This window comes from Phyllobates terribilis, unplaced genomic scaffold, assembly GCF_046119375.1.
Source record: "Phyllobates terribilis strain yellow unplaced genomic scaffold, ASM4611937v1 Scaffold_40__1_contigs__length_11209783, whole genome shotgun sequence".
Lineage (NCBI taxonomy): Eukaryota > Metazoa > Chordata > Amphibia > Anura > Dendrobatidae > Phyllobates > Phyllobates terribilis.
The window spans coordinates 4,088,136-4,107,190 of record NW_027362800.1 but is presented as its reverse complement, the minus strand read 5'-3'; the positions used below and the strand labels follow the sequence as shown (position 1 = coordinate 4,107,190).

Genomic DNA, 19,055 nt, shown 5'->3' with positions numbered 1-19,055 from the left:
ATGACAAGCTCATTTTGGTTCAACTTCAGCAACTGTGCATTGCATTGCCATGTAATGTAATGTAATGCAATGCTATCTATCTAGCTCTCCCTCTATACTTCCTTTTGGATAAACAGACATATTAGGCAAGCATTTTGGAGCTTTCACCTAAATAACTACAGGTGGTGAGATAAGCTGCACAATATAATTGACCTTTCAGTATATTGTTGCACACACACCATCTATTTAGCAAATGCCCTTGTTATCAACAGCAGCCCTTTAAACTCACCTGAGCTAACAGGTATGTGAGCTGGTTACTCTGCTGCGCTTAAAATTTCTTTTTTGGTTTGCTACAATGCCTTTTCTGAAACGTTGTCTCCCTCTGCTGGAACACTGACTTCTTTCATTTAATGCCTGCAGACTATAAAAGAGAAACCAACCCAAAAAGTTTGGTTGATTAGTCTGTGGCATTCTTTTAAACTGTTGCTTATGGCGGTCTCTGTGAGCTTCTCAGTGACATTCAGCCATCCAGGTATCCTGCCTGCAGTAGACGGAATGTGGCAATGGAACGCTGGCTGCGCGTGTCATAATAGGCTCTGAGCCTTTATATACCTGCGCACAGCAGCAGCCACCTTCAGTCTGCTGCTGGACAGCCAGCAGCAGCAGCAGCAGGAGAGGTAATTAATCAGCAACCCTCCTGCTAAGGGTAGACAGCTGCTCGTTCCACCCCCCCCTCCCTGCCTTAATTGGTTCTTCTCCCTTCCAACGGTGTTGAGGCGGGTGGGAACAGCCGGGGGTTGAGGGTACTGTGCTAAAAGAGGTGGAGTTATGCAGATCTAAAACGCGTGGATTGCAGCAGCAGCAAGCCGAAAAGTGCAGGCATGTGAGGGATCTAGAGGTTGACAGCATGTCTTCTTAACGGGAGTCCAGGTGGCCATCTCCACAAATGGACTTTTCAGAATCCTTGGGTGGCACCGTAGTCGGAAACCAATTCTGGTTATCGCTTCTCGGCCTTTTGGCTAAGATCAAGTGTAGTATCTGTTCTTATCAGTTTAATATCTGATACGTCCCCTATCTGGGGACCATATATTAAATGGATTTTTAGAACAGGGAGATGGAAAAAGAGCTTGCTCTGTCCACTCCACGCATTGACCTGGTATTGCAGTATCTCCAGGACCGGTGCACCCCTTCTTTAATGCAGTTTCTAAAATCAGAAAGAATTGAATTCAATGCTTTTTGTTCATTTTGCTTGTTTGTCGGATTTTGGGATGGACTCTTTGGCTTTGCTTTTCTTCTCCTCATTGGATTTTTCATGTTAAAAGTTGCAGAAGCCAGATGACAAGCTCATTTTGGTTCAACTTCAGCAACTGTGCATTGCATTGCCATGTAATGTAATGTAATGCAATGCTATCTATCTAGCTCTCCCTCTATACTTCCTTTTGGATAAACAGACATATTAGGCAAGCATTTTGGAGCTTTCACCTAAATAACTACAGGTGGTGAGATAAGCTGCACAATATAATTGACCTTTCAGTATATTGTTGCACACACACCATCTATTTAGCAAATGCCCTTGTTATCAACAGCAGCCTTTTAAACTCACCTGAGCTAACAGGTATGTGAGCTGGTTACTCTGCTGCGCTTAAAATTTCTTTTTTGGTTTGCTACAATGCCTTTTCTGAAACGTTGTCTCCCTCTGCTGGAACACTGACTTCTTTCATTTAATGCCTGCAGACTATAAAAGAGAAACCAACCCAAAAAGTTTGGTTGATTAGTCTGTGGCATTCTTTTAAACTGTTGCTTATGGCGGTCTCTATGAGCTTCTCAGTGACATTCAGCCATCCAGGTATCCCGCCTGCAGTAGACGGAATGTGGCAATGGAACGCTGGCTGCGCGTGTCATAATAGGCTCTGAGCCTTTATATACCTGCGCACAGCAGCAGCCACCTTCAGTCTGCTGCTGGACAGCCAGCAGCAGCAGCAGCAGGAGAGGTAATTAATCAGCAACCCTCCTGCTAAGGGTAGACAGCTGCTCGTTCCACCCCCCCCCCCCGCCTTAACTGGTTCTCCTCCCTTCCAACGGTGTTGAGGCGGGTGGGAACAGCCGGGGGTTGAGGGTACTGTGCTAAAAGAGGTGGAGTTATGCAGATCTAAAACGCGTGGATTGCAGCAGCAGCAAGCCGAAAAGTGCAGGCATGTGAGGGATCTAGAGGTTGACAGCATGTCTTCTTAACGGGAGTCCAGGTGGCCATCTCCACAAATGGACTTTTCAGAATCCTTGGGTGGCACCGTAGTCGGAAACCAATTCTGGTTATCGCTTCTCGGCCTTTTGGCTAAGATCAAGTGTAGTATCTGTTCTTATCAGTTTAATATCTGATACGTCCCCTATCTGGGGACCATATATTAAATGGATTTTTAGAACAGGGAGATGGAAAAAGAGCTTGCTCTGTCCACTCCACGCATTGACCTGGTATTGCAGTATCTCCAGGACCGGTGCACCCCTTCTTTAATGCAGTTTCTAAAATCAGAAAGAATTGAATTCAATGCTTTTTGTTCATTTTGCTTGTTTGTCGGATTTTGGGATGGACTCTTTGGCTTTGCTTTTCTTCTCCTCATTGGATTTTTCATGTTAAAAGTTGCAGAAGCCAGATGACAAGCTCATTTTGGTTCAACTTCAGCAACTGTGCATTGCATTGCCATGTAATGTAATGTAATGCAATGCTATCTATCTAGCTCTCCCTCTATACTTCCTTTTGGATAAACAGACATATTAGGCAAGCATTTTGGAGCTTTCACCTAAATAACTACAGGTGGTGAGATAAGCTGCACAATATAATTGACCTTTCAGTATATTGTTGCACACACACCATCTATTTAGCAAATGCCCTTGTTATCAACAGCAGCCTTTTAAACTCACCTGAGCTAACAGGTATGTGAGCTGGTTACTCTGCTGCGCTTAAAATTTCTTTTTTGGTTTGCTACAATGCCTTTTCTGAAACGTTGTCTCCCTCTGCTGGAACACTGACTTCTTTCATTTAATGCCTGCAGACTATAAAAGAGAAACCAACCCAAAAAGTTTGGTTGATTAGTCTGTGGCATTCTTTTAAACTGTTGCTTATGGCAGTCTCTGTGAGCTTCTCAGTGACATTCAGCCATCCAGGTATCCCGCCTGCAGTAGACGGAATGTGGCAATGGAACGCTGGCTGCGCGTGTCATAATAGGCTCTGAGCCTTTATATACCTGCGCACAGCAGCAGCCACCTTCAGTCTGCTGCTGGACAGCCAGCAGCAGCAGCAGCAGGAGAGGTAATTAATCAGCAACTCTCCTGCTAAGGGTAGACAGCTGCTCGTTCCACCCCCCCCCCCACCTTAATTGGTTCTCCTCCCTTCCAACGGTGTTGAGGCGGGTGGGAACAGCCGGGGGTTGAGGGTACTGTGCTAAAAGAGGTGGAGTTATGCAGATCTAAAACGCGTGGATTGCAGCAGCAGCAAGCCGAAAAGTGCAGGCATGTGAGGGATCTAGAGGTTGACAGCATGTCTTCTTAACGGGAGTCCAGGTGGCCATCTCCACAAATTGACTTTTCAGAATCCTTGGGTGGCACCGTAGTCGGAAACCAATTCTGGTTATCGCTTCTCGGCCTTTTGGCTAAGATCAAGTGTAGTATCTGTTCTTATCAGTTTAATATCTGATACGTCCCCTATCTGGGGACCATATATTAAATGGATTTTTAGAACAGGGAGATGGAAAAAGAGCTTGCTCTGTCCACTCCACGCATTGACCTGGTATTGCAGTATCTCCAGGACCGGTGCACCCCTTCTTTAATGCAGTTTCTAAAATCAGAAAGAATTGAATTCAATGCTTTTTGTTCATTTTGCTTGTTTGTCGGATTTTGGGATGGACTCTTTGGCTTTGCTTTTCTTCTCCTCATTGGATTTTTCATGTTAAAAGTTGCAGAAGCCAGATGACAAGCTCATTTTGGTTCAACTTCAGCAACTGTGCATTGCATTGCCATGTAATGTAATGTAATGCAATGCTATCTATCTAGCTCTCCCTCTATACTTCCTTTTGGATAAACAGACATATTAGGCAAGCATTTTGGAGCTTTCACCTAAATAACTACAGGTGGTGAGATAAGCTGCACAATATAATTGACCTTTCAGTATATTGTTGCACACACACCATCTATTTAGCAAATGCCCTTGTTATCAACAGCAGCCTTTTAAACTCACCTGAGCTAACAGGTATGTGAGCTGGTTACTCTGCTGCGCTTAAAATTTCTTTTTTGGTTTGCTACAATGCCTTTTCTGAAATGTTGTCTCCCTCTGCTGGAACACTGACTTCTTTCATTTAATGCCTGCAGACTATAAAAGAGAAACCAACCCAAAAAGTTTGGTTGATTAGTCTGTGGCATTCTTTTAAACTGTTGCTTATGGCGGTCTCTGTGAGCTTCTCAGTGACATTCAGCCATCCAGGTATCCCGCCTGCAGTAGACGGAATGTGGCAATGGAACGCTGGCTGCGCGTGTCATAATAGGCTCTGAGCCTTTATATACCTGCGCACAGCAGCAGCCACCTTCAGTCTGCTGCTGGACAGCCAGCAGCAGCAGCAGCAGGAGAGGTAATTAATCAGCAACCCTCCTGCTAAGGGTAGACAGCTGCTCGTTCCACCCCCCCCCCCGCCTTAATTGGTTCTCCTCCCTTCCAACGGTGTTGAGGCGGGTGGGAACAGCCGGGGGTTGAGGGTACTGTGCTAAAAGAGGTGGAGTTATGCAGATCTAAAACGCGTGGATTGCAGCAGCAGCAAGCCGAAAAGTGCAGGCATGTGAGGGATCTAGAGGTTGACAGCATGTCTTCTTAACGGGAGTCCAGGTGGCCATCTCCACAAATGGACTTTTCAGAATCCTTGGGTGGCACCGTAGTCGGAAACCAATTCTGGTTATCGCTTCTCGGCCTTTTGGCTAAGATCAAGTGTAGTATCTGTTCTTATCAGTTTAATATCTGATACGTCCCCTATCTGGGGACCATATATTAAATGGATTTTTAGAGCAGGGAGATGGAAAAAGAGCTTGCTCTGTCCACTCCACGCATTGACCTGGAATTGCAGTATCTCCAGGACCGGTGCACCCCTTCTTTAATGCAGTTTCTAAAATCAGAAAGAATTGAATTCAATGCTTTTTGTTCATTTTGCTTGTTTGTCGGATTTTGGGATGGACTCTTTGGCTTTGCTTTTCTTCTCCTCATTGGATTTTTCAAGTTAAAAGTAGCAGAAGCCAGATGACAAGCTCATTTTGGTTCAACTTCAGCAACTGTGCATTGCATTGCCATGTAATGTAATGTAATGCAATGCTATCTATCTAGCTCTCCCTCTATACTTCCTTTTGGATAAACAGACATATTAGGCAAGCATTTTGGAGCTTTCACCTAAATAACTACAGGTGGTGAGATAAGCTGCACAATATAATTGACCTTTCAGTATATTGTTGCACACACACCATCTATTTAGCAAATGCCCTTGTTATCAACAGCAGCCTTTTAAACTCACCTGAGCTAACAGGTATGTGAGCTGGTTACTCTGCTGCGCTTAAAATCTCTTTTTTGGTTTGCTACAATGCCTTTTCTGAAACGTTGTCTCCCTCTGCTGGAACACTGACTTCTTTCATTTAATGCCTGCAGACTATAAAAGAGAAACCAACCCAAAAAGTTTGGTTGATTAGTCTGTGGCATTCTTTTAAACTGTTGCTTATGGCGGTCTCTGTGAGCTTCTCAGTGACATTCAGCCATCCAGGTATCCCGCCTGCAGTAGACGGAATGTGGCAATGGAACGCTGGCTGCGCGTGTCATAATAGGCTCTGAGCCTTTATATACCTGCGCACAGCAGCAGCCACCTTCAGTCTGCTGCTGGACAGCCAGCAGCAGCAGCAGCAGGAGAGGTAATTAATCAGCAACCCTCCTGCTAAGGGTAGACAGCTGCTCGTTCCACCCCCCCCCCCCCCGCCTTAATTGGTTCTCCTCCCTTCCAACGGTGTTGAGGCGGGTGGGAACAGCCGGGGGTTGAGGGTACTGTGCTAAAAGAGGTGGAGTTATGCAGATCTAAAACGCGTGGATTGCAGCAGCAGCAAGCCGAAAAGTGCAGGCATGTGAGGGATCTAGAGGTTGACAGCATGTCTTCTTAACGGGAGTCCAGGTGGCCATCTCCACAAATGGACTTTTCAGAATCCTTGGGTGGCACCGTAGTCGGAAACCAATTCTGGTTATCGCTTCTCGGCCTTTTGGCTAAGATCAAGTGTAGTATCTGTTCTTATCAGTTTAATATCTGATACGTCCCCTATCTGGGGACCATATATTAAATGGATTTTTAGAACAGGGAGATGGAAAAAGAGCTTGCTCTGTCCACTCCACGCATTGACCTGGTATTGCAGTATCTCCAGGACCGGTGCACCCCTTCTTTAATGCAGTTTCTAAAATCAGAAAGAATTGAATTCAATGCTTTTTGTTCATTTTGCTTGTTTGTCGGATTTTGGGATGGACTCTTTGGCTTTGCTTTTCTTCTCCTCATTGGATTTTTCATGTTAAAAGTTGCAGAAGCCAGATGACAAGCTCATTTTGGTTCAACTTCAGCAACTGTGCATTGCATTGCCATGTAATGTAATGTAATGCAATGCTATCTATCTAGCTCTCCCTCTATACTTCCTTTTGGATAAACAGACATATTAGGCAAGCATTTTGGAGCTTTCACCTAAATAACTACAGGTGGTGAGATAAGCTGCACAATATAATTGACCTTTCAGTATATTGTTGCACACACACCATCTATTTAGCAAATGCCCTTGTTATCAACAGCAGCCTTTTAAACTCACCTGAGCTAACAGGTATGTGAGCTGGTTACTCTGCTGCGCTTAAAATTTCTTTTTTGGTTTGCTACAATGCCTTTTCTGAAACGTTGTCTCCCTCTGCTGGAACACTGACTTCTTTCATTTAATGCCTGCAGACTATAAAAGAGAAACCAACCCAAAAAGTTTGGTTGATTAGTCTGTGGCATTCTTTTAAACTGTTGCTTATGGCGGTCTCTGTGAGCTTCTCAGTGACATTCAGCCATCCAGGTATCCCGCCTGCAGTAGACGGAATGTGGCAATGGAACGCTGGCTGCGCGTGTCATAATAGGCTCTGAGCCTTTATATACCTGCGCACAGCAGCAGCCACCTTCAGTCTGCTGCTGGACAGCCAGCAGCAGCAGCAGCAGGAGAGGTAATTAATCAGCAACCCTCCTGCTAAGGGTAGACAGCTGCTCGTTCCACCCCCCCCCCGCCTTAATTGGTTCTCCTCCCTTCCAACGGTGTTGAGGCGGGTGGGAACAGCCGGGGGTTGAGGGTACTGTGCTAAAAGAGGTGGAGTTATGCAGATCTAAAACGCGTGGATTGCAGCAGCAGCAAGCCGAAAAGTGCAGGCATGTGAGGGATCTAGAGGTTGACAGCATGTCTTCTTAACGGGAGTCCAGGTGGCCATCTCCACAAATGGACTTTTCAGAATCCTTGGGTGGCACCGTAGTCGGAAACCAATTCTTGTTATCGCTTCTCGGCCTTTTGGCTAAGATCAAGTGTAGTATCTGTTCTTATCAGTTTAATATCTGATACGTCCCCTATCTGGGGACCATATATTAAATGGATTTTTAGAACAGGGAGATGGAAAAAGAGCTTGCTCTGTCCACTCCACGCATTGACCTGGTATTGCAGTATCTCCAGGACCGGTGCACCCCTTCTTTAATGCAGTTTCTAAAATCAGAAAGAATTGAATTCAATGCTTTTTGTTCATTTTGCTTGTTTGTCGGATTTTGGGATGGACTCTTTGGCTTTGCTTTTCTTCTCCTCATTGGATTTTTCATGTTAAAAGTTGCAGAAGCCAGATGACAAGCTCATTTTGGTTCAACTTCAGCAACTGTGCATTGCATTGCCATGTAATGTAATGTAATGCAATGCTATCCATCTAGCTCTCCCTCTATACTTCCTTTTGGATAAACAGACATATTAGGCAAGCATTTTGGAGCTTTCACCTAAATAACTACAGGTGGTGAGATAAGCTGCACAATATAATTGACCTTTCAGTATATTGTTGCACACACACCATCTATTTAGCAAATGCCCTTGTTATCAACAGCAGACTTTTAAACTCACCTGAGCTAACAGGTATGTGAGCTGGTTACTCTGCTGCGCTTAAAATTTCTTTTTTGGTTTGCTACAATGCCTTTTCTGAAACGTTGTCTCCCTCTGCTGGAACACTGACTTCTTTCATTTAATGCCTGCAGACTATAAAAGAGAAACCAACCCAAAAAGTTTGGTTGATTAGTCTGTGGCATTCTTTTAAACTGTTGCTTATGGCGGTCTCTGTGAGCTTCTCAGTGACATTCAGCCATCCAGGTATCCCGCCTGCAGTAGACGGAATGTGGCAATGGAACGCTGGCTGCGCGTGTCATAATAGGCTCTGAGCCCTTATATACCTGCGCACAGCAGCAGCCACCTTCAGTCTGCTGCTGGACAGCCAGCAGCAGCAGCAGCAGGAGAGGTAATTAATCAGCAACCCTCCTGCTAAGGGTAGACAGCTGCTCGTTCCACGCCCCCCCCGCCTTAATTGGTTCTCCTCCCTTCCAACGGTGTTGAGGCGGGTGGGAACAGCCGGGGGTTGAGGGTACTGTGCTAAAAGAGGTGGAGTTATGCAGATCTAAAACGCATGGATTGCAGCAGCAGCAAGCCGAAAAGTGCAGGCATGTGAGGGATCTAGAGGTTGACAGCATGTCTTCTTAACGGGAGTCCAGGTGGCCATCTCCACAAATGGACTTTTCAGAATCCTTGGGTGGCACCGTAGTCGGAAACCAATTCTTGTTATCGCTTCTCGGCCTTTTGGCTAAGATCAAGTGTAGTATCTGTTCTTATCAGTTTAATATCTGATACGTCCCCTATCTGGGGACCATATATTAAATGGATTTTTAGAACAGGGAGATGGAAAAAGAGCTTGCTCTGTCCACTCCACGCATTGACCTGGTATTGCAGTATCTCCAGGACCGGTGCACCCCTTCTTTAGTGCAGTTTCTAAAATCAGAAAGAATTGAATTCAATGCTTTTTGTTCATTTTGCTTGTTTGTCGGATTTTGGGATGGACTCTTTGGCTTTGCTTTTCTTCTCCTCATTGGATTTTTCATGTTAAAAGTTGCAGAAGCCAGATGACAAGCTCATTTTGGTTCAACTTCAGCAACTGTGCATTGCATTGCCATGTAATGTAATGTAATGCAATGCTATCTATCTAGCTCTCCCTCTATACTTCCTTTTGGATAAACAGACATATTAGGCAAGCATTTTGGAGCTTTCACCTAAATAACTACAGGTGGTGAGATAAGCTGCACAATATAATTGACCTTTCAGTATATTGTTGCACACACACCATCTATTTAGCAAATGCCCTTGTTATCAACAGCAGCCTTTTAAACTCACCTGAGCTAACAGGTATGTGAGCTGGTTACTCTGCTGCGCTTAAAATTTCTTTTTTGGTTTGCTACAATGCCTTTTCTGAAACGTTGTCTCCCTCTGCTGGAACACTGACTTCTTTCATTTAATGCCTGCAGACTATAAAAGAGAAACCAACCCAAAAAGTTTGGTTGATTAGTCTGTGGCATTCTTTTAAACTGTTGCTTATGGCGGTCTCTGTGAGCTTCTCAGTGACATTCAGCCATCCAGGTATCCCGCCTGCAGTAGACGGAATGTGGCAATGGAACGCTGGCTGCGCGTGTCATAATAGGCTCTGAGCCTTTATATACCTGCGCACAGCAGCAGCCACCTTCAGTCTGCTGCTGGACAGCTAGCAGCAGCAGCAGCAGGAGAGGTAATTAATCAGCAACCCTCCTGCTAAGGGTAGACAGCTGCTCGTTCCACCCCTCCCCCCCGCCTTAATTGGTTCTCCTCCCTTCCAACGGTGTTGAGGCGGGTGGGAACACCCGGGGGTTGAGGGTACTGTGCTAAAAGAGGTGGAGTTATGCAGATCTAAAACGCGTGGATTGCAGCAGCAGCAAGCCGAAAAGTGCAGGCATGTGAGGGATCTAGAGGTTGACAGCATGTCTTCTTAACGGGAGTCCAGGTGGCCATCTCCACAAATGGACTTTTCAGAATCCTTGGGTGGCACCGTAGTCGGAAACCAATTCTGGTTATCGCTTCTCGGCCTTTTGGCTAAGATCAAGTGTAGTATCTGTTCTTATCAGTTTAATATCTGATACGTCCCCTATCTGGGGACCATATATTAAATGGATTTTTAGAACAGGGAGATGGAAAAAGAGCTTGCTCTGTCCACTCCACGCATTGACCTGGTATTGCAGTATCTCCAGGACCGGTGCACCCCTTCTTTAATGCAGTTTCTAAAATCAGAAAGAATTGAATTCAATGCTTTTTGTTCATTTTGCTTGTTTGTCGGATTTTGGGATGGACTCTTTGGCTTTGCTTTTCTTCTCCTCATTGGATTTTTCATGTTAAAAGTTGCAGAAGCCAGATGACAAGCTCATTTTGGTTCAACTTCAGCAACTGTGCATTGCATTGCCATGTAATGTAATGTAATGCAATGCTATCTATCTAGCTCTCCCTCTATACTTCCTTTTGGATAAACAGACATATTAGGCAAGCATTTTGGAGCTTTCACCTAAATAACTACAGGTGGTGAGTTAAGCTGCACAATATGATTGACCTTTCAGTATATTGTTGCACACACACCATCTATTTAGCAAATGCCCTTGTTATCAACAGCAGCCTTTTAAACTCACCTGAGCTAACAGGTATGTGAGCTGGTTACTCTGCTGCGCTTAAAATTTCTTTTTTGGTTTGCTACAATGCCTTTTCTGAAACGTTGTCTCCCTCTGCTGGAACACTGACTTCTTTCATTTAATGCCTGCAGACTATAAAAGAGAAACCAACCCAAAAAGTTTGGTTGATTAGTCTGTGGCATTCTTTTAAACTGTTGCTTATGGCGGTCTCTGTGAGCTTCTCAGTGACATTCAGCCATCCAGGTATCCCGCCTGCAGTAGACGGAATGTGGCAATGGAACGCTGGCTGCGCGTGTCATAATAGGCTCTGAGCCTTTATATACCTGCGCACAGCAGCAGCCACCTTCAGTCTGCTGCTAGACAGCCAGCAGCAGCAGCAGCAGGAGAGGTAATTAATCAGCAACCCTCCTGCTAAGGGTAGACAGCTGCTCGTTCCACCCCCCCCCCGCCTTAATTGGTTCTCCTCCCTTCCAACGGTGTTGAGGCGGGTGGGAACAGCCGGGGGTTGAGGGTACTGTGCTAAAAGAGGTGGAGTTATGCAGATCTAAAACGCGTGGATTGCAGCAGCAGCAAGCCGAAAAGTGCAGGCATGTGAGGGATCTAGAGGTTGACAGCATGTCTTCTTAACGGGAGTCCAGGTGGCCATCTCCACAAATGGACTTTTCAGAATCCTTGGGTGGCACCGTAGTCGGAAACCAATTCTGGTTATCGCTTCTCGGCCTTTTGGCTAAGATCAAGTGTAGTATCTGTTCTTATCAGTTTAATATCTGATACGTCCCCTATCTGGGGACCATATATTAAATGGATTTTTAGAACAGGGAGATGGAAAAAGAGCTTGCTCTGTCCACTCCACGCATTGACCTGGTATTGCAGTATCTCCAGGACTGGTGCACCCCTTCTTTAATGCAGTTTCTAAAATCAGAAAGAATTGAATTCAATGCTTTTTGTTCATTTTGCTTGTTTGTCGGATTTTGGGATGGACTCTTTGGCTTTGCTTTTCTTCTCCTCATTGGATTTTTCATGTTAAAAGTTGCAGAAGCCAGATGACAAGCTCATTTTGGTTCAACTTCAGCAACTGTGCATTGCATTGCCATGTAATGTAATGTAATGCAATGCTATCTATCTAGCTCTCCCTCTATACTTCCTTTTGGATAAACAGACATATTAGGCAAGCATTTTGGAGCTTTCACCTAAATAACTACAGGTGGTGAGATAAGCTGCACAATATAATTGACCTTTCAGTATATTGTTGCACACACACCATCTATTTAGCAAATGCCCTTGTTATCAACAGCAGCCTTTTAAACTCACCTGAGCTAACAGGTATGTGAGCTGGTTACTCTGCTGCGCTTAAAATTTCTTTTTTGGTTTGCTACAATGCCTTTTCTGAAACGTTGTCTCCCTCTGCTGGAACACTGACTTCTTTCATTTAATGCCTGCAGACTATAAAAGAGAAACCAACCCAAAAAGTTTGGTTGATTAGTCTGTGGCATTCTTTTAAACTGTTGCTTATGGCGGTCTCTGTGAGCTTCTCAGTGACATTCAGCCATCCAGGTATCCCGCCTGCAGTAGACGGAATGTGGCAATGGAACGCTGGCTGCGCGTGTCATAATAGGCTCTGAGCCTTTATATACCTGCGCACAGCAGCAGCCACCTTCAGTCTGCTGCTGGACAGCCAGCAGCAGCAGCAGCAGGAGAGGTAATTAATCAGCAACCCTCCTGCTAAGGGTAGACAGCTGCTCGTTCCACCCCCCCCCCCCCGCCTTAATTGGTTCTCCTCCCTTCCAACGGTGTTGAGGCGGGTGGGAACAGCCGGGGGTTGAGGGTACTGTGCTAAAAGAGGTGGAGTTATGCAGATCTAAAACGCGTGGATTGCAGCAGCAGCAAGCCGAAAAGTGCAGGCATGTGAGGGATCTAGAGGTTGACAGCATGTCTTCTTAACGGGAGTCCAGGTGGCCATCTCCACAAATGGACTTTTCAGAATCCTTGGGTGGCACCGTACTCGGAAACCAATTCTGGTTATCGCTTCTCGGCCTTTTGGCTAAGATCAAGTGTAGTATCTGTTCTTATCAGTTTAATATCTGATACGTCCCCTATCTGGGGACCATATATTAAATGGATTTTTAGAACAGGGAGATGGAAAAAGAGCTTGCTCTGTCCACTCCACGCATTGACCTGGTATTGCAGTATCTCCAGGACCGGTGCACCCCTTCTTTAATGCAGTTTATAAAATCAGAAAGAATTGAATTCAATGCTTTTTGTTCATTTTGCTTGTTTGTCGGATTTTGGGATGGACTCTTTGGCTTTGCTTTTCTTCTCCTCATTGGATTTTTCATGTTAAAAGTTGCAGAAGCCAGATGACAAGCTCATTTTGGTTCAACTTTAGCAACTGTGCATTGCATTGCCATGTAATGTAATGTAATGCAATGCTATCTATCTAGCTCTCCCTCTATACTTCCTTTTGGATAAACAGACATATTAGGCAAGCATTTTGGAGCTTTCACCTAAATAACTACAGGTGGTGAGATAAGCTGCACAATATAATTGACCTTTCAGTATATTGTTGCACACACACCATCTATTTAGCAAATGCCCTTGTTATCAACAGCAGCCTTTTAAACTCACCTGAGCTAACAGGTATGTGAGCTGGTTACTCTGCTGCGCTTAAAATTTCTTTTTTGGTTTGCTACAATGCCTTTTCTGAAACGTTGTCTCCCTCTGCTGGAACACTGACTTCTTTCATTTAATGCCTGCAGACTATAAAAGAGAAACCAACCCAAAAAGTTTGGTTGATTAGTCTGTGGCATTCTTTTAAACTGTTGCTTATGGCGGTCTCTGTGAGCTTCTCAGTGACATTCAGCCATCCAGGTATCCCGCCTGCAGTAGACGGAATGTGGCAATGGAACGCTGGCTGCACGTGTCATAATAGGCTCTGAGCCTTTATATACCTGCGCACAGCAGCAGCCACCTTCAGTCTGCTGCTGGACAGCCAGCAGCAGCAGCAGCAGGAGAGGTAATTAATCAGCAACCCTCCTGCTAAGGGTAGACAGCTGCTCGTTCCACCCCCCCCCCCCCCCGCCTTAATTGGTTCTCCTCCCTTCCAACGGTGTTGAGGCGGGTGGGAACAGCCGGGGGTTGAGGGTACTGTGCTAAAAGAGGTGGAGTTATGCAGATCTAAAACGCGTGGATTGCAGCAGCAGCAAGCCGAAAAGTGCAGGCATGTGAGGGATCTAGAGGTTGACAGCATGTCTTCTTAACGGGAGTCCAGGTGGCCATCTCCACAAATGGACTTTTCAGAATCCTTGGGTGGCACCGTAGTCGGAAACCAATTCTGGTTATCGCTTCTCGGCCTTTTGGCTAAGATCAAGTGTAGTATCTGTTCTTATCAGTTTAATATCTGATACGTCCCCTATCTGGGGACCATATATTAAATGGATTTTTAGAACAGGGAGATGGAAAAAGAGCTTGCTCTGTCCACTCCACGCATTGACCTGGTATTGCAGTATCTCCAGGACCGGTGCACCCCTTCTTTAATGCAGTTTCTAAAATCAGAAAGAATTGAATTCAATGCTTTTTGTTCATTTTGCTTGTTTGTCGGATTTTGGGATGGACTCTTTGGCTTTGCTTTTCTTCTCCTCATTGGATTTTTCATGTTAAAAGTTGCAGAAGCCAGATGACAAGCTCATTTTGGTTCAACTTCAGCAACTGTGCATTGCATTGCCATGTAATGTAATGTAATGCAATGCTATCTATCTAGCTCTCCCTCTATACTTCCTTTTGGATAAACAGACATATTAGGCAAGCATTTTGGAGCTTTCACCTAAATAACTACAGGTGGTGAGATAAGCTGCACAATATAATTGACCTTTCAGTATATTGTTGCACACACACCATCTATTTAGCAAATGCCCTTGTTATCAACAGCAGCCTTTTAAACTCACCTGAGCTAACAGGTATGTGAGCTGGTTACTCTGCTGCGCTTAAAATTTCTTTTTTGGTTTGCTACAATGCCTTTTCTGAAACGTTGTCTCCCTCTGCTGGAACACTGACTTCTTTAATTTAATGCCTGCAGACTATAAAAGAGAAACCAACCCAAAAAGTTTGGTTGATTAGTCTGTGGCATTCTTTTAAACTGTTGCTTATGGCGGTCTCTGTGAGCTTCTCAGTGACATTCAGCCATCCAGGTATCCCGCCTGCAGTAGACGGAATGTGGCAATGGAACGCTGGCTGCGCGTGTCATAATAGGCTCTGAGCCTTTATATACCTGCGCACAGCAGCAGCCACCTTCAGTCTGCTGCTGGACAGCCAGCAGCAGCAGCAGCAGGAGAGGTAATTAATCAGCAACCCTCCTGCTAAGGGTAAACAGCTGCTCGTTCCACCCCCCCCCCCGCCTTAATTGGTTCTCCTCCCTTCCAACGGTGTTGAGGCGGGTGGGAACAGCCGGGGGTTGAGGGTACTGTGCTAAAAGAGGTGGAGCTATGCAGATCTAAAACGCGTGGATTGCAGCAGCAGCAAGCCGAAAAGTGCAGGCATGTGAGGGATCTAGAGGTTGACAGCATGTCTTCTTAACGGGAGTCCAGGTGGCCATCTCCACAAATGGACTTTTCAGAATCCTTGGGTGGCACCGTAGTCGGAAACCAATTCTGGTTATCGCTTCTCGGCCTTTTGGCTAAGATCAAGTGTAGTATCTGTTCTTATCAGTTTAATATCTGATACGTCCCCTATCTGGGGACCATATATTAAATGGATTTTTAGAACAGGGAGATGGAAAAAGAGCTTGCTCTGTCCACTCCACGCATTGACCTGGTATTGCAGTATCTCCAGGATCGGTGCACCCCTTCTTTAATGCAGTTTCTAAAATCAGAAAGAATTGAATTCAATGCTTTTTGTTCATTTTGCTTGTTTGTCGGATTTTGGGATGGACTCTTTGGCTTTGCTTTTCTTCTCCTCATTGGATTTTTCATGTTAAAAGTTGCAGAAGCCAGATGACAAGCTCATTTTGGTTCAACTTCAGCAACTGTGCATTGCATTGCCATGTAATGTAATGTAATGCAATGCTATCTATCTAGCTCTCCCTCTATACTTCCTTTTGGATAAACAGACATATTAGGCAAGCATTTTGGAGCTTTCACCTAAATAACTACAGGTGGTGAGATAAGCTGCACAATATAATTGACCTTTCAGTATATTGTTGCACACACACCATCTATTTAGCAAATGCCCTTGTTATCAACAGCAGCCTTTTAAACTCACCTGAGCTAACAGGTATGTGAGCTGGTTACTCTGCTGCGCTTAAAATTTCTTTTTTGGTTTGCTACAATGCCTTTTCTGAAACGTTGTCTCCCTCTGCTGGAACACTGACTTCTTTCATTTAATGCCTGCAGACTATAAAAGAGAAACCAACCCAAAAAGTTTGGTTGATTAGTCTGTGGCATTCTTTTAAACTGTTGCTTATGGCGGTCTCTGTGAGCTTCTCAGTGACATTCAGCCATCCAGGTATCCCGCCTGCAGTAGACGGAATGTGGCAATGGAACGCTGGCTGCGCGTGTCATAATAGGCTCTGAGCCTTTATATACCTGCGCACAGCGGCAGCCACCTTCAGTCTGCTGCTGGACAGCCAGCAGCAGCAGCAGGAGAGGTAATTAATCAGCAACCCTCCTGCTAAGGGTAGACAGCTGCTCGTTCCACCCCCCCCCCCGCCTTAATTGGTTCTCCTCCCTTCCAACGGTGTTGAGGCGGGTGGGAACAGCCGGGGGTTGAGGGTACTGTGCTAAAAGAGGTGGAGTTATGCAGATCTAAAACGCGTGGATTGCAGCAGCAGCAAGCCGAAAAGTGCAGGCATGTGAGGGATCTAGAGGTTGACAGCATGTCTTCTTAACGGGAGTCCAGGTGGCCATCTCCACAAATGGACTTTTCAGAATCCTTGGGTGGCACCGTAGTCGGAAACCAATTCTGGTTATCGCTTCTCGGCCTTTTGGCTAAGATCAAGTGTAGTATCTGTTCTTATCAGTTTAATATCTGATACGTCCCCTATCTGGGGACCATATATTAAATGGATTTTTAGAACAGGGAGATGGAAAAAGAGCTTGCTCTGTCCACTCCACGCATTGACCTGGTATTGCAGTATCTCCAGGACCGGTGCACCCCTTCTTTAATGCAGTTTCTAAAATCAGAAAGAATTGAATTCAATGCTTTTTGTTCATTTTGCTTGTTTGTCGGATTTTGGGATGGACTCTTTGGCTTTGCTTTTCTTCTCCTCATTGGATTTTTCATGTTAAAAGTTGCAGAAGCCAGATGACAAGCTCATTTTGGTTCAACTTCAGCAACTGTGCATTGCATTGCCATGTAATGTAATGTAATGCAATGCTATCTATCTAGCTCTCCCTCTATACTTCCTTTTGGATAAACAGACATATTAGGCAAGCATTTTGGAGCTTTCACCTAAATAACTACAGGTGGTGAGATAAGCTGCACAATATAATTGACCTTTCAGTATATTGTTGCACACACACCATCTATTTAGCAAATGCCCTTGTTATCAACAGCAGCCTTTTAAACTCACCTGAGCTAACAGGTATGTGAGCTGGTTACTCTGCTGCGCTTAAAATTTCTTTTTTGGTTTGCTACAATGCCTTTTCTGAAACGTTGTCTCCCTCTGCTGGAACACTGACTTCTTTCATTTAATGCCTGCAGACTATAAAAGAGAAACCAACCCAAAAAGTTTGGTTGATTAGTCTGTGGCATTCTTTTAAACTGTTGCTTATGGCGGTCTCTGTGAGCTTCTCAGTGACATTCAGCCATCCAGGTATCCCGCCTGCAGTAGACGGAATGTGGCAATGGAACGCTGGCTGCGCGTGTCATAATAGGCTCTGAGCCTTTATATACCTGCGCACAGCAGCAGCCACCTTCAGTCTGCTGCTGGACAGCCAGCAGCAGCAGCAGCAGGAGAGGTAATTAATCAGCAACCCTCCTGCTAAGGGTAGACAGCTGCTCGTTCCACCCCCCCCCCCCGCCTTAATTGGTTCTCCTCCCTTCCAACGGTGTTGAGGCGGGTGGGAACAGCCGGGGGTTGAGGGTACTGTGCTAAAAGAGGTGGAGTTATGCAGATCTAAAACGCGTGGATTGCAGCAGCAGCAAGCCGAAAAGTGCAGGCATGTGAGGGATCTAGAGGTTGACAGCATGTCTTCTTAACGGGAGTCCAGGTGGCCATCTCCACAAATGGACTTTTCAGAATCCTTGGGTGGCACCGTACTCGGAAACCAATTCTGGTTATCGCTTCTCGGCCTTTTGGCTAAGATCAAGTGTAGTATCTGTTCTTATCAGTTTAATATCTGATACGTCCCCTATCTGGGGACCATATATTAAATGGATTTTTAGAACAGGGAGATGGAAAAAGAGCTTGCTCTGTCCACTCCACGCATTGACCTGGTATTGCAGTATCTCCAGGACCGGTGCACCCCTTCTTTAATGCAGTTTATAAAATCAGAAAGAATTGAATTCAATGCTTTTTGTTCATTTTGCTTGTTTGTCGGATTTTGGGATGGACTCTTTGGCTTTGCTTTTCTTCTCCTCATTGGATTTTTCATGTTAAAAGTTGCAGAAGCCAGATGACAAGCTCATTTTGGTTCAACTTTAGCAACTGTGCATTGCATTGCCATGTAATGTAATGTAATGCAATGCTATCTATCTAGCTCTCCCTCTATACTTCCTTTTGGATAAACAGACATATTAGGCAAGCATTTTGGAGCTTTCACCTAAATAACTACAGGTGGTGAGATAAGCTGCACAATATAATTGACCTTTCAGTATATTGTTGCACACACACCATCTATTTAGCAAATGCCCTTGTTATCAACAGCAGCCTTTTAAACTCACCTGAGCTAACAGGTATGTGAGCTGGTTACTCTGCTGCGCTTAAAATTTCTTTTTTGGTTTGCTACAATGCCTTTTCTGAAACGTTGTCTCCCTCTGCTGGAACACTGACTTCTTTCATTTAATGCCTGCAGACTATAAAAGAGAAACCAACCCAAAAAGTTTGGTTGATTAGTCTGTGGCATTCTTTTAAACTGTTGCTTATGGCGGTCTCTGTGAGCTTCTCAGTGACATTCAGCCATCCAGGTATCCCGCCTGCAGTAGACGGAATGTGGCAATGGAACGCTGGCTGCACGTGTCATAATAGGCTCTGAGCCTTTATATACCTGCGCACAGCAGCAGCCACCTTCAGTCTGCTGCTGGACAGCCAGCAGCAGCAGCAGCAGGAGAGGTAATTAATCAGCAACCCTCCTG

At 45.1% G+C, this 19,055-nt stretch overlaps 14 non-coding genes across 14 annotated transcripts; all 14 read left to right on the top strand.

The window, feature by feature from the left end:
• The first annotated feature begins 978 nt into the window (after window positions 1-978).
• LOC141187198 (U2 spliceosomal RNA) lies at window positions 979-1,169 on the top strand. The gene has a single exon (XR_012261406.1). It is a non-coding gene; the product is annotated as a U2 spliceosomal RNA (small nuclear RNA).
• A 1,122-nt stretch (window positions 1,170-2,291) lies between these two features.
• Window positions 2,292-2,482, top strand: LOC141187196 (U2 spliceosomal RNA). Its single transcript, XR_012261405.1, has one exon. It is a non-coding gene; the product is annotated as a U2 spliceosomal RNA (small nuclear RNA).
• Window positions 2,483-3,603: 1,121 nt separating this feature from the next.
• Window positions 3,604-3,794, top strand: LOC141187195 (U2 spliceosomal RNA). Its single transcript, XR_012261404.1, has one exon. It is a non-coding gene; the product is annotated as a U2 spliceosomal RNA (small nuclear RNA).
• A 1,121-nt stretch (window positions 3,795-4,915) lies between these two features.
• Window positions 4,916-5,106, top strand: LOC141186384 (U2 spliceosomal RNA). Its single transcript, XR_012260667.1, has one exon. It is a non-coding gene; the product is annotated as a U2 spliceosomal RNA (small nuclear RNA).
• A 1,124-nt stretch (window positions 5,107-6,230) lies between these two features.
• LOC141187194 (U2 spliceosomal RNA) lies at window positions 6,231-6,421 on the top strand. The gene has a single exon (XR_012261403.1). It is a non-coding gene; the product is annotated as a U2 spliceosomal RNA (small nuclear RNA).
• A 1,120-nt stretch (window positions 6,422-7,541) lies between these two features.
• Window positions 7,542-7,732, top strand: LOC141187193 (U2 spliceosomal RNA). Its single transcript, XR_012261402.1, has one exon. It is a non-coding gene; the product is annotated as a U2 spliceosomal RNA (small nuclear RNA).
• Window positions 7,733-8,852: 1,120 nt separating this feature from the next.
• On the top strand, window positions 8,853-9,043 carry LOC141187192 (U2 spliceosomal RNA). The gene has a single exon (XR_012261401.1). It is a non-coding gene; the product is annotated as a U2 spliceosomal RNA (small nuclear RNA).
• Window positions 9,044-10,165: 1,122 nt separating this feature from the next.
• Window positions 10,166-10,356, top strand: LOC141187190 (U2 spliceosomal RNA). Its single transcript, XR_012261399.1, has one exon. It is a non-coding gene; the product is annotated as a U2 spliceosomal RNA (small nuclear RNA).
• A 1,120-nt stretch (window positions 10,357-11,476) lies between these two features.
• Window positions 11,477-11,667, top strand: LOC141184231 (U2 spliceosomal RNA). The gene has a single exon (XR_012259006.1). It is a non-coding gene; the product is annotated as a U2 spliceosomal RNA (small nuclear RNA).
• A 1,123-nt stretch (window positions 11,668-12,790) lies between these two features.
• LOC141187189 (U2 spliceosomal RNA) lies at window positions 12,791-12,981 on the top strand. Its single transcript, XR_012261398.1, has one exon. It is a non-coding gene; the product is annotated as a U2 spliceosomal RNA (small nuclear RNA).
• Window positions 12,982-14,106: 1,125 nt separating this feature from the next.
• LOC141187188 (U2 spliceosomal RNA) lies at window positions 14,107-14,297 on the top strand. The gene has a single exon (XR_012261397.1). It is a non-coding gene; the product is annotated as a U2 spliceosomal RNA (small nuclear RNA).
• A 1,121-nt stretch (window positions 14,298-15,418) lies between these two features.
• LOC141188836 (U2 spliceosomal RNA) lies at window positions 15,419-15,609 on the top strand. The gene has a single exon (XR_012262916.1). It is a non-coding gene; the product is annotated as a U2 spliceosomal RNA (small nuclear RNA).
• A 1,118-nt stretch (window positions 15,610-16,727) lies between these two features.
• LOC141187187 (U2 spliceosomal RNA) lies at window positions 16,728-16,918 on the top strand. The gene has a single exon (XR_012261396.1). It is a non-coding gene; the product is annotated as a U2 spliceosomal RNA (small nuclear RNA).
• Window positions 16,919-18,040: 1,122 nt separating this feature from the next.
• LOC141187185 (U2 spliceosomal RNA) lies at window positions 18,041-18,231 on the top strand. Its single transcript, XR_012261395.1, has one exon. It is a non-coding gene; the product is annotated as a U2 spliceosomal RNA (small nuclear RNA).
• Window positions 18,232-19,055: the final 824 nt, after the last annotated feature.